Genomic DNA, 13,478 nt, shown 5'->3' on the forward strand with positions numbered 1-13,478 from the left:
TCTTGTATGGCACTAATTTGTGACATTTGTGACTCGAGGGCGGTGACGCGACTGCCGAGGTCTTCAATTTTCGCCGAGATTGCAATTTTTAATTCTGCAACATCCTTCTTCACAGCATTAAGGCTGTCAGTGAAGATATCCAACGGTATCCTTAAGCAGGGTCTGTCCGTGTGTTTCCTGCTTAGACATAGCATTTAGCTTTTAGCTTAAAGGACTGAAAGTCCTGATGCTGGATGTTACCGCTGCTGTCCGACACGTTTGCAGGGTCAGACCCTTTGACCGGAGTGGGAGTTTTGCGTCCCTCTCTTGCCGGCCATTTTACAAGCAGGGCATTTCCATGACGATTTCTAAGACGATGAGAGCTTTCCATTTATTGTCTTTCGTCATATTGACGCATAGAAAATGATAGGTCGAGGCGCACAGCGAGCATTTTATTAATTCTTTTAAATCAAGCACAGATGAACAGTATACTTGACAGAATACTGATAATTACCAATATCACGATGGCATTTATAAACACAAATAATTATTTAACCTTTTTCAATTATTTTTTTTATAGAAAATTTCGGCATCTTTTTTAATTGGATCTCCTGAATCGAAAAAATTAATTTTTCCATTTAAAATAAAATTCACATCTTTACACCAGTTATTTACAAAAAATATCAGTTTTAAAAATTTATATTTTTGTCTTTATGGTAGCTCACATGATATAAAATTATAATTAATATTCGACCCTTCTGTTGCTGTAAACATAATCTTTATCCAATTCAGCTACATGACCCCCAATCTTCTTTAGCCAAACTTGGAACAAATCAACGTTTCGACTTGGGTTGGGGAAACGGTGCAGTGAGGATACCTGGAAATATATAATGAAGTAAAGATATTAAACATCAAGCCTGTCTAATTAAGTATAGTGATTGTACTACTCCACTCAGATAGCTCATTTCTATTGAGAAAAGTGCTAAAACATTTAGTCACTGTTCAAATATCAACATTTTAGGGTTTAGTTTTACATCGCACGTTTCCAAGTTAACAAAAATGTGGTGATGTCTAACGCATCTTGCCAATAAGGTATCTTTGCATCACTGCATCCTTGAAATGATTACTTTCAAAGGCAATCTTCCGATTGAATCAGTTGAGTATATGAGGCAGCAAGCAATACACTTTCTGATTTAAAACAGTAGGTACGATTTACTTACCATCATCTGCAACAGTTGGACAGCCAGGCACACAACATGCTTTTTGAGACATTTTACAATATCCTAAACTTCTAAACGACTTACCAAAATCAAAATCAGATTGCAACAGAGTCCAGGGGTTGATTAATTCCGGCCGCTTTCTCTCAACTTCTTGCTTTAATCTCATCAATTGTTCGCAGTAGAGTTCAGAATCGACGGTCCTGCCTGGTGATAATGAATAATGCCCTTTCAATCCCACCACACACACAGCATCACCTTGTTGCGAGTTAACCCGGGTTTCGCCACAGTCTGTGAAGCCTGACCGGCCTTTGACCACGACCTTTTTTAGAAAGAAAGAAAGAAAACTAGTTTATTCATCTTCATATTTTTCGCACATTCTTGTCGTACGTGATCCACATTTCATCACCAGTTATCAGCTGCTTCTTCAAAAATGGTTCGGTTTCATTACGTCGTAATAAAGAATCACAAATGAGTACACGGTTCATTAGGTTTCTTTCAGTGAGCTCGTGAGGTACTCAAATATCGAGCTTTTTTGTGTACCCAGTTTTTTTCAAATGCGCCAAAACTGTGTTGTGGTCAATTCCCAGTTCTTCAGCTACGTCGTAACTACTGATATGCCGATCTTGCTCCACTTTTCCAAAAATGGCATCCATTTTATCTGTAATAGGGCGACCAGAGCGACGTCCATCTTTGACATCAAAATTTCCGGATAAAAAACGCTTAAACCAATTTGGTGCTGAGTGATCAAAAAAAATCACAAAAAAAAAAAAAAAAATTGCGATGTTTATGGACCTAGTGAAGTGTCTGTGAGAGTTTAGACACTTCACTAGGTCCATAAACATCGCAAATTTTTTTTCGCGGCTTGCGTTGCATTTTTACCTTTTTAGTAGTAAATTAGTTCATTTTGAGCTCTAGTATTCTCTTCTGCTGCCTGAATTTGTGCAGTGGTTACATTTTTTAACAGAAGCTTTTCAAGTAAGGTATCTTGCGGAGTCTTTTCTAAATATGGGTATTGATCCCATTCAATTCCATGTGGATTTGCAGGTTGACATGTCTGCAGAAGAGGCATTGAACTTTCACCATATGCTTATGACCAAGTTCCGCACATACTCAAAAACTGGGTGCTTTTTTCCCAACAGCATACCGAATTTGTGCCTTTATCATAGTAAATAATATTTCATATCAATCATTCCGATCACTCATGAGAGCGAGCATACACAGGTGGCATCACATTCGTACGATTTTGCGAGCTTCCCACATCCCCGTTAATCGTATAAAGTTGGGCGAAGGGCAACTTTTAAATGTGCCGTCTGCATAGAAATCGTTATCGTATCCGTATTGAATCGTAAATTAATTCGTTTGCCTCTTAGGAATTTAGCAATGAATTTGTTATGACGTTCAACGGCATTAGTGACTCAATCCTCGATGAGACAACGAGGGTTATTTGCTGCAGTAGTAATAATGGATTTGACTCTGAACAAGAAAGTCGAATTTTGCACCAGTTTCATTGTATTCTTTTCTTTTGTAAAATTGTAATTACTGCAAAGACAATGATCACCATAAGCATGCGCTATTTAATAAGCAATGTCATTGTGTAGCAAGGTAGCGGATATGTTTTTGGATGTGCCAGAACTTTTTGGTATTTAATTGATTTCACGATCACCTTTTGCATGCTCATTACTTGTTCATTAATGAGTCTTTTTGTGTGCCAGGGCATATTTTTTGTCTTTAGCTACAGCTGGAAGCTTATAACAAAAGTTTCATAGTATATGGTTACGCCCAACCCAATGACTGCATCGACAACACCATAACATTTTACCCGCCAGAGGTTGCCGAGCCTGCCACTAGCAACAGCTCTTTAGGATTTCATCCTTCCGATCGATCAACGAACCCCACATTTGTAAACCCCAGGCAGGTTATTATTACACCCTCAGGTTTGAATTACAGCACCACGATCAACGAAGAAGCTGAAAGTGAAAATAACACTGCTGTTAACACGATTATGCGTGCCTATGAAAATTCTTAATACTATTTTGATGTTGTATTTCTTAATTTTCTAATAATTTAATAATAAAAATTTTCTTACCTTAATATGTGTTTTTAGTGCCGTATATATTGCCCAGCACACTTCTGGTATTAGTTGAGAAATTGCTGGTTTTGAGACACGATAAAAGTGACTAAGGAACCGATAGTACATTCCTGAAGCCAAAAATGTCAGCGTTATTTCCAGTTTAATTTTGGCTGGTAAAGCATCTCTCATTAATGTATCATGTCGTTGAATAGAGCTCGATATCATTGACAGCAATTCGTCAAAATTCTGTGGTGACATCCTCATAGCTAGTTTGTACTCCGCAGGATCTTCAAATCGCAATTGCTTCAGCAACAAAGCAGAGCCACCAGTTTCGTTTCTATCGTCAATCCATTTTCTTACCCATTGTCGTTTATTTTTAGTTATCTCATTTTCTACCATTTCTATTAACTCATTCAACAGCAAAATTGATAAATTTTTCAACAAATCCTCTGGTGCTGCAAATGTTCATGGGCGGCGGTAAACACTTAACATCAGGTGACCCGCCTGCTCGCTTGCTCGCTATATCTATTAAAAAAAAAAAAAAAAAAAAAAACAAATTAAATCGTCGTTTCAGTTGTTTTCGCGAATTCATTTTTCCCACTGACTTCACACACGTGTGCTCACCGTGAGAAACGCACCACTACTACTTACTTTATGTAAACAGTTATAATCAGTCGCGGCGCCGACATTGGCGCTGCGACTGACTTGTCTACTGACCCTGTGTAAATCAGCCTTTAGGGAAACGTGCAAAATGAACAGAGTATTGTCTTTTACACGTGTGACATGTCCCTTCATCTTCTGTTACTGATAGTTTTTGCTTCTTTTGAGTAACTAGTTTAGTTTTTTCCTTGGCCTTTGCAGATACGGACATTTTTCTTGTAGGTCCTTGTTTTTCGAAGGCGAAGTTCTTTAACTACTTTCGAATATCTTTTTCCTCTTTCGACGATCTCTTGGGAAGAATTTCAATGGACATAAAATTACAAGACACAAGATTTAGAGAGTGCATTTGTCCACAACAAAGGCTGTCCATATACACTTAGCGGCACGGAATGTGGCCCAAACGCATTATGTGTGTTATTATGGAAATGAACTGCGAAACGTTTGTTTTTTTTCTTTGAAAAGCTTTATTGTTTATTTAAATCGTAAATGAAAATGATTAATAAAGAAAAGTTGTGGCAACTGTATTAATTTTTTTATGAAATCAAAAAGAAAGACATTAAGCTCTAAAGGCCATTGCCCAAGTGACTATGGGACTCAGTATCGCTACCAAATAAGTTGTCCACTAATAAAATAGAGCTTAATTTTTAGGATAGTTTTATTACATTTAATTACACATTTAAAAAAAATCTAAACCTCCGGATTCCGCAGAAATATGGTGAAGAACGACCTCCGAAATTAGAATTTTCGAAACTGTTAATTCGCTGCTAACTTACGTTTTACTGAAATATTTCGCTTTATTAAATATATTTCTAAAGAAATCTATATTATAGAAGCCTCAATAGCTCAACAGTTAAAGGTGTGGACTGAAATCCGAAGGGTCGCCGGTTCAAACCCCACCTGTCGCACTACTGTCGTACCTACTCAGGTGGCACAAGCTTGACGCTTTCGTCCTACGTCGGCAACGATGCGGCAGCATTCTATAGAACGCGACAGGTCAAGATGACAATCGGGGTGACGTGCGGCTGTGCGGAGCGTCCCCAGCCTCATACCCCGATTGCCATCTTGACCTGTCGCATACTATGGGTATCCGCTAGCTGCGCTCTGGCATTGGTAGCACACATATATACACGTAGCCGTGACGTGTAGAAGGCGTCGCGCTCACGTGGAACACCTAAGCCCGCAGCGATGCACGCGGCGTCATGCCACAGCGAGGCGTCACCTATACAGAATACATAACTATATGTTAAAAATTGCTTTTAATCAGTTAATTAAGTGAATTGAATGATGATAAGATAGGTATACACACCTCTAACTTGTGTAAGTTATGTGTGTTTTAAGCAATTAAATATCACTTTCTTTAAAGGTGAAGGAAAACATCGTGAGGAAACCTGCATGCATTCACTATACTGTCCTGAAAGATGTGTGAAGTATGCCAATCAATCCACTTGGCCAGCATGGGAGACTATGGCCCTTCTCACTCTGTAAGGAGACCCATGCTCTGTAGCGAGCCGGTGATGGGTTGATCATGATGATGATTAAGTAATTACTAGTTACAAATCGAAATAACACATACAGAATACATAACTATATGTTAAACATTGCAACATGTACAGATGTTGCAACATGTTCATACAGTACAGATTGAATGCACATAGTATAGGTACTATGACTGGTAAAATACAGGTATTTAAGCGGGTAACATATCTGCATATGCCACTTCATCTGTATAGGCTGTCTAATGGGTAAGTAGTACTTTTCATTATTATACATACCAAGTGTGCAGAAATCCAACGCAGAATAATATTTCTTTCCTCAGAGTCTGAAGGCTGTGCGAGGACGTAGAGATATGCCACATGCATAACTCGCACTCTGTGTCCAAATAAAGCAGCAGGTGCTAGCCCGGCTCGGAGAGCTTTTTGTGATGAACCAAAACACTCCATGCAAATGACATGTTCATGTCAAATCTGTCAAATCATATATTTACAATATTAGATAATTTCAAAAGCATTTGCAATTCTTCTTTGATCAGTTAATTGTTTTTAATCAGTTAATTAAGTGAATAATGATAAGATACAACGACTCACACAATCAACACAAACAAAGACACAACTCAACTGTTAGTTATGTGCGTTTTAAGCAATTAAATATCACTTTCTTTAACGGTGAAGGAAAACATCGTAAGGAAACCTGTACGCTTGAGAGTTCTCCGTAATGTTCTCAAAAGGTGTTCTAACCACATTTCACGACAGTTGGTTACTTCTAATAAAACGTCGAGGCTTCGACATCACGCAAATAGCTCTAATGTAGCCCTATTTTCCATGATTTCACCGTTTTCACGTCACCTTTCTTTTCTTTCTTTCTTCTTTTTTTAAAAAAAATAACCTTAACCTATTATTTGACATATCGTCGATTCAGAATCAAGCCGAGAGTTTCCTCACTTTAGTTCACTCTGCCCTAACACTCTTATAAACCAAATAATTATTTATTTATTACTTACCTACTGGTGCAGGTGAATTCCAAGATCCAAAAGTCGCAGTGGAGAGTCCCGGAAGGAACAAATTACCACACGGACTTGATGGATTTTCCATAACATAATAATGTGTATTATCTATGTCTACAACTAACTAGGCGTCTGTAGATTCCTAGATCACTTTGTCTAATTATTAAATAGTGATTAAACAAAAAATTAAACAGCAGTAATAGTGTTCTGTGCTTTAGATGAACAACCACAGAGAACGAATTAAAAACAAACAATTTATTTGACATTAGGGATGTCATATCGATCCGATATCGATTTTCAAAGAATCTATTTTTGTGACAAGAAAATCGATCTACGTTCCGATTTTTGCTTCTTTATTTTAGATTGAGTTCACGCAAACAGAGTAAAAAAGAAGCAATATAAAACTAGTAAATAACTACTAAAATAAAATAAGTACATATATATGGGTAACATTGGTATAATATTATTTTTAAAAAGGGTTTTAGAATATGATTTATGTACATAAATATGTTTTTTATTGAGTAATTATTTGATGTTATTAAACAATTTACAGCATGTTCTACCTTTAATTCCATTGAACTATTGACTCACAATGTTTGACACGTTTTAAAGTTACCCGTAGCTACTTTACCAAGTTAGTTGGTCATTCATACCATTGATATCTTTTTGCCCCCTGCACTATTTATTTTTCATAAAAACGTCCAAAATTAAAAATTCGACTATAGTTGATCAAATTCAGATACCCAGAAACCGAGAAGTGTTGGGAAGAATATCAATATAATATGTATACCCCATTAGGTATTTTTTCATAACTGGTACTAACTAATTTGATTTTTAATTAAAATATAGGTATCGAAAAAATCGAAGATTTATTTTTGCGAAATAAATATTCCAGACCTCGATTTTTTTTAATCCGTTCCTCAGATTTCGATTCGAATCGATCTAAAAATCGATCTTTTTTTGAAGATTCACCATTTAGATTTGACATTCGACAACCTCTCGATTACGGTGAAATTACAGCTACAATGTCGCGATCGGAATCACCTATTTGTTGACGCTCACTATTTGCTACAATGCATTGCAATATGAATATAGTACCTACGCGACAGGTTGAAATGACAATCGGGAAGGGAACGCACTAACACCCCCCGTGTTTAATCGGTGCGTGCGAATGCGGGTAGGTGTGCGGGGCGTCCCCTCACCTCATACCCCGATTGCCATCTCAACCTGTCGCGGACTATACCATAAATTCAACCAATCAGAACTATTGTAATAATTCTATTGCTATTGTAATAACGACAGGGGCTCGATTTTGTTTCGATTTTGTTAATTAATGTCCGCTACAATGTAACGATCTCAATTACTTCTGATTGGTTGAGGCGTGCTTACTGTTGCCTATAATGCATTTGCATTGTTGCAACAAGAATACCAAAAATTCAGCCAATCACAACAATTATTGCGATTGTAATAAGGATTGATGCATGAAAGTAATAATCGGAAGTCGAAGCAAGACGTCATCATAATCGACCTAAGCTTATCGATTCCTTGATTCGCGTCACTACATGTTTTGCTAATGTCAGGAAAATGAACAAAACAACTACTTTTATTTCGGTCAGTTTCTAATTATACGGCTGTTTTTTTATTTCGTAACATTTTAAATGTTTTTTAAAATTAAAAACAGGAATTACTAATTTCACCATTTCGGTGTACACCTATATCTATAGCGATACCATTGGTGGGCAGTCTCCTTTAACAAATGTTTATTAATGGATTTTACAAATTAAAGTTAATGGGTACTTAACATTAGTAGCGGGTGTTTCCACCTCTGGCTCTGATGACCGCCTGCATACGATTAGGCATGCTGTAGATGATGTTTTTTATATCCACTTGGGGTATTTCTTCCCAGGTTTTAACTATCACATGCTTTAACGGTGAAGGAAAAACATCGTGACATGCATGGCAACCTGCATGCCTGAGAGTTCTCCATAATGTTCTGAAAGGTGTGTGAAGTCTACTAATCCGCACATGGCCAGCGTGGTAGACTATGACCAAAACCCTTCTCACTCTGAGAGGAGACCCGTGCTCTGTAGTGAGCCGATGATGGGTTGATCATGATGATGATGATGATATTATTAACATAATACAATAATATATAAAATTAACATGTTATATTTAAAATTATTAATATAATAACATAATATCCATACTTCCATACTAATATTATAAATGTTAAAGTGTGTCTGTCTGTCTGTCTGTCTGCTAGCTTTTCACGGCTCAACCGTTCAACCGATTTTGACGAAATTTGGTACAGAGATAGCTTGCATCCCGGGGAAGGACATAGGCTACTTTTGATCCTGGAAAATTGAACAGTTCCCACGGGTTTTTCTAAAAACCTAATTCCACGCGGACGAAGTTGCGGGCATCAGTTAGTATTATAATAAAGTAATAAAAATTATGCTTTGTAACCTTTTTTTTGACGATGGTCTTCTCATTCGCGGGGTGGTGCTCATGGTCGCAATTTTTTTCAACCTTTTTGCAGCCTTGGGAGGATGTTCCTCCTCTTCCTCCTCCGAAGAAGAATGCAATATTTGCTTGGATCTGAAAGTATAAAATGAGTTATCACAAACTGAGAGCTATTATACTACATAATATACAATAGTTACGTATTATAGTATAATAATTTATTTATTTTACTATAGTAGTTAGGTATATAACAACCTTTTTGGTGGCATATTTTCTTCAACGGTCGTACGTTTTTTGTATTTTCTGGGTTTTTTCCAAGAACTTCTGCAAATTCTTCATCACAAGAATATTCATGATCTTCTTGAGACCTGAAAATATGAAATAATGTTATGAATTCATATTTTATAATTATGTTATGAATAAACAAATAAATATTATGATGATAATATAAAAATATAATAAATCTTTTAAAAATTGCCCTATTATGTTTTATTCTTGTAAAGTTTAATATTATATTAAATAATAATAATAATAATAATTATTATTATGATTCGTATAAGAATAATATGCTAAATAGTATTTTTTATTCAGATAATTTAGAATTCATGTTTACAAATAATAACTTTACAAGAATAAAACATAATATAATACGAGTTGCACACACAGTCCGCCAAGCATTGGAAAGGAAAGAATATTGTTCAGCTGTATTCCTAGATATCCAACAGGCCTTTGACCGTGTCTGGCATAAAGGCCTACTTTATAAATTGAAACACTGTATACCGAATACAGCATATATGCTTATGAAGTCCTATTTGTCACAACGGATATTCCAGGTCAAGTGTGATGACAGTCTATCTAGTTTCTATGCCATTGAAGCGGGAGTACCACAGGGATCTGTACTGGGCCCTGTCTTGTATACCATCTACACTGCCGACTTACCTGTGTCAAAGGATGTGATCACAGCGACATATGCTGATGACACTGCTCCACTTGCCTGCAGCAATGACGCCAACATTGCTTCGCTTAAACTGCAAGAACATCTCAGCAAAATAAGTTCCTGGCTAAAAAAATGGAGAAGAGCTAGTGCATCGAAGTCAAACCATATAACATTCACTTTGAAAAAAGGAGATTGCCCACCTGTCAAACTAGACCAGACCATCCTACCTACGCAAACAACAATTAAGTACCTAGGTATGCATTTGGATAGAAGGTTGACCTGGAGAGATCACATCAAGGCAAAACGCGATCAGGCCAACTGGAAGTTCCGAGAACTATATTGGCTGATAGGTCGACAGTCCTCACTAAGCTTTGAAAATAAGCTCCTCATATATAAATGCATCATCAAACCGGTATGGACGTACGGCATCCAGCTCTGGGGTTCAGCTAGCCACTCAAATATTGAGATACTCCAGCGCTTCCAGAACAATGTTTTAAAGGTCATATGCAACGCACCGTGGTTCACAAAAAACTCCGAAGTGCACGAATACACAGAAATCCACACGGTAAAGGAGGAAATAGACAGGTCACTTGAGGCCTACAAACAAAGACTTGAGCGTCATAAAAACAGCCTGGCAGTCCAACTTCTGGATGCCAGTAACAGCACGTTCCGCCTTAAGAGGACAAGTTTGGCCAGCATAATATAGCATAATAATTCATATTGAAGAAGGGATGTGGTCACATCGCTGGATGTGCAAAGCCTAAACTGTGAACATTTACGAACCTCCAATCTGTTTATAGTCCAGGGACTGATCGCAGATAGAAGAGAAAGAGAGAACAAAAAAATAATTTAATATAATATTATTTATTACTTATATGATTAATTAATTCAATTATATAGGTATATATGTGTTACGTATTTGAAGTCACTCGATAAACTAATCTTAGCTTCAAATCAATCAATCAATAATAAAAAATCTATCCATTAAAGCGTCAAGTGGTTTTTTTCATAATTGAAGTGGGTTCCGTCTAATTATTTATCACTTGATAGTCAAATAAGAATGCAAACATGGTTCTGCTGTCGCGGATCACTAATAGTACTTTTGTTAACGTATGCATTTCATCGATATCATAATAAGACTTAGGTGACCAGGATTTATCGGATACTTCAAGTAACGTATTATTTAATATTGCTTGCTATTGAAATTTCAACCAATTACAAACGTTGGCGAATGCAGAAAAAAGTCTGTATTGATTAATAAAATTCACCATCTCTGCTAATATTACGGTAAAGAAAGATTTGTTCGTTTGTTTGTAATTGATAAACTCTGAAACTTTATACCTAATTATGTGATATAGTTTTCAGAGTTAGTTTATAGTTCGACTTTTTCATCATTTTGTCAGTTCTGATTAGTACAAATAAGTCCCGCTTATGATATGCGGAATTATAGTCGCCCGCATTTTCATCATAACAGACCAGCATCAAGCGTCTGAATGTCGCGAATTGACACCGCTTTTACCATTTTTAGTGTGAGCGAGCTAGATTAGCCTCAGGAATATAGAGACAATAGAGTCAGGAAGTAACCTACTGAGAGCCTAGACCTTAGTTCGTTATCAATACTAGGGCGTGGTTGAAGGTAGAAAACAAAATAAAAGATTGTATAAGGAAATAAACTGTTTTATTCAGGGAAAAACTCCCTCCAAATCAAAGGTTATCTTTACCATTACCTACTTATTGCTTTATCATTAAATAATTTATTATTTCCTTTAAGATCAATCTACCGCCAGTTCGTAAAAACATATCTACCGAGAGAAAAGAACTGGCAAGAAAAACTCGGCGGTGTCTATCCACAATTATTGACAACTATGGTAGGTATTGAGGTTTGTACGCACCTGAGCGGCGCGGCGCGGCGCTTCAGCGAGCTGCACGTCGCGGCACAGAGCTTCAAAATATCATTTCTATCATTTTGTATGGCGCATATCGCACTAGAGCATCGCTGCACAGCGCTTCACCGCGCGTTACCGCGCGGCACGGCTGGAGAGAATATTTTGAAGCGCAGCGAAGCGACGCGCAGTGCAGTGACGCTAGTGCGACATACCCAGCGGCGCGGCGCGGCGCTTCAGTATGCGTACGTCGCTCGAATAAGATACACGCGCATCTTGTTAGGTATTTAAAGTACAGGCAAGAATCGGCAAGATAGACCTCAAAATAAATAACGTAGGTTTAATTTTTGGCACATGACGTGTTCCTCATGCTCTTAGAAGTATATCCTCAAAGGTCCCAACCCCTAGGATGTCGGCTTCCCCCCTTCCCAGTGTCTAAGGCTCAACTCACACCGAAAGAGCGTCGAGGCGCAGCGAAGCGGAGTGCAGTTTGAATTTTAACTTTATTTTCATTACTATAATACTTATTATCGCATGAGTAAACTCAAACGAGTCGCGCGGATGCCTGCGGCGCCGCGGGAATTCCGGCGAATTCCGAACGGAGCCGTGCGACTGCGCGAGAAGTCGCGGGAAGTCCCGAGAATGCTCGAGCAGTCGCGAGCGACCGCTGGCAATATCCCGCCCCTCACGCCCGCTTCCCGCGCGAGCATTCGCATTCATTCCTTGCAGTTCAACGAATACAGAAGTGATGGAAATTGATGAAGAAAAGCTTATTTATTTAGTGCAAATGTACGACTGCCTATACAATATCAAATCAAGGCATTACAGCGATAAACAAATGAAAAATAACGCTTGGCAAAAAGTGGGCGCTGAAATGAATATGTCTGGTAAGTATGTATTTGTTTAATTATTTTTATTTGAAAATTAAAATAAACCATTTTTTTAAAATTTTAATTAAAATGAAAAAAAAACTTTTAATTGTTGCGATGTCGTCCGCAAATTCTAGAACTCGTTAGTTTACATACGGCGCAGTCTTTTGTAAAACTTCACACCATTTTGTTGTTAAATCTATTTAACTACGGGAAATCATTTCGTTTTGCCAAGAAACGGCACCACAAGAATTAAAATAAGTCTTAAATTTATCTCTTATAGAGATAGCATTTTCTCGGGAAACAGAATCCGCTTGAAGATTTTGTAATATACTATTTATTGGCACTGTTTCAATTATGTTTTCAAATATTTCATCATTTCTTAGGTAATTATGTAAACAAGTGCACGCTAGTATCATAATGTCCAGGTATTTGGGTTGCATTCTAATTCTCTTTTGGAAAACCTCAAATTTTTGTGTTAGTATTCCGAAACTGCTCTCTACAATACGTCTTGCACGGCTTAGGCGATAGTTAAATATTTTCTTCTCGACGTCTGTCGACATTTGGCTTCCAGGAAAAGGTCTCATTATGTGTTCATGTAGCGGGAAAGCCTCATCTCCAACAAATACATGTGGCAATGCTTCTGTCGTACCTGGCAAACATTTACTAGGTGGTATATCCAGTGTATTATTATTCAATAATTGTCCTAATCTGGAGCTGCTTAAAATGCCACTATCACTATTGCGACCGTATGCTCCAATATCGACTACAACGAATCGGTAATTTGCATCAGCTATGGCTAATAAAACTACACTGAAATATTTTTTGTAGTTATAAAATTGACTGCCGCTGTTCCAAGGTGCTCTTATATTAACATGTTTGCCATCTATGGCTCC

At 37.4% G+C, this 13,478-nt stretch overlaps 1 protein-coding gene and 1 long non-coding RNA gene across 5 annotated transcripts in view; one reads left to right on the top strand and one right to left on the bottom strand.

The window, feature by feature from the left end:
• The window catches only part of LOC138403932 (uncharacterized), a 32,514-nt gene that overhangs the window by 5,589 nt on the left and 13,447 nt on the right, over window positions 1-13,478 (top strand). The window lies entirely within an intron of this gene.
• LOC138403945 (uncharacterized) lies at window positions 4,568-6,493 on the bottom strand. The gene is made up of 3 exons (XR_011238067.1): window positions 6,428-6,493; window positions 5,703-5,894; window positions 4,568-5,149 (listed from the first exon to the last, which is right to left on the bottom strand). It is a non-coding gene; the product is annotated as an uncharacterized lncRNA (long non-coding RNA).

The sequence above is a fragment of the Maniola hyperantus genome, chromosome 22, assembly GCF_902806685.2.
Source record: "Maniola hyperantus chromosome 22, iAphHyp1.2, whole genome shotgun sequence".
Lineage (NCBI taxonomy): Eukaryota > Metazoa > Arthropoda > Insecta > Lepidoptera > Nymphalidae > Maniola > Maniola hyperantus.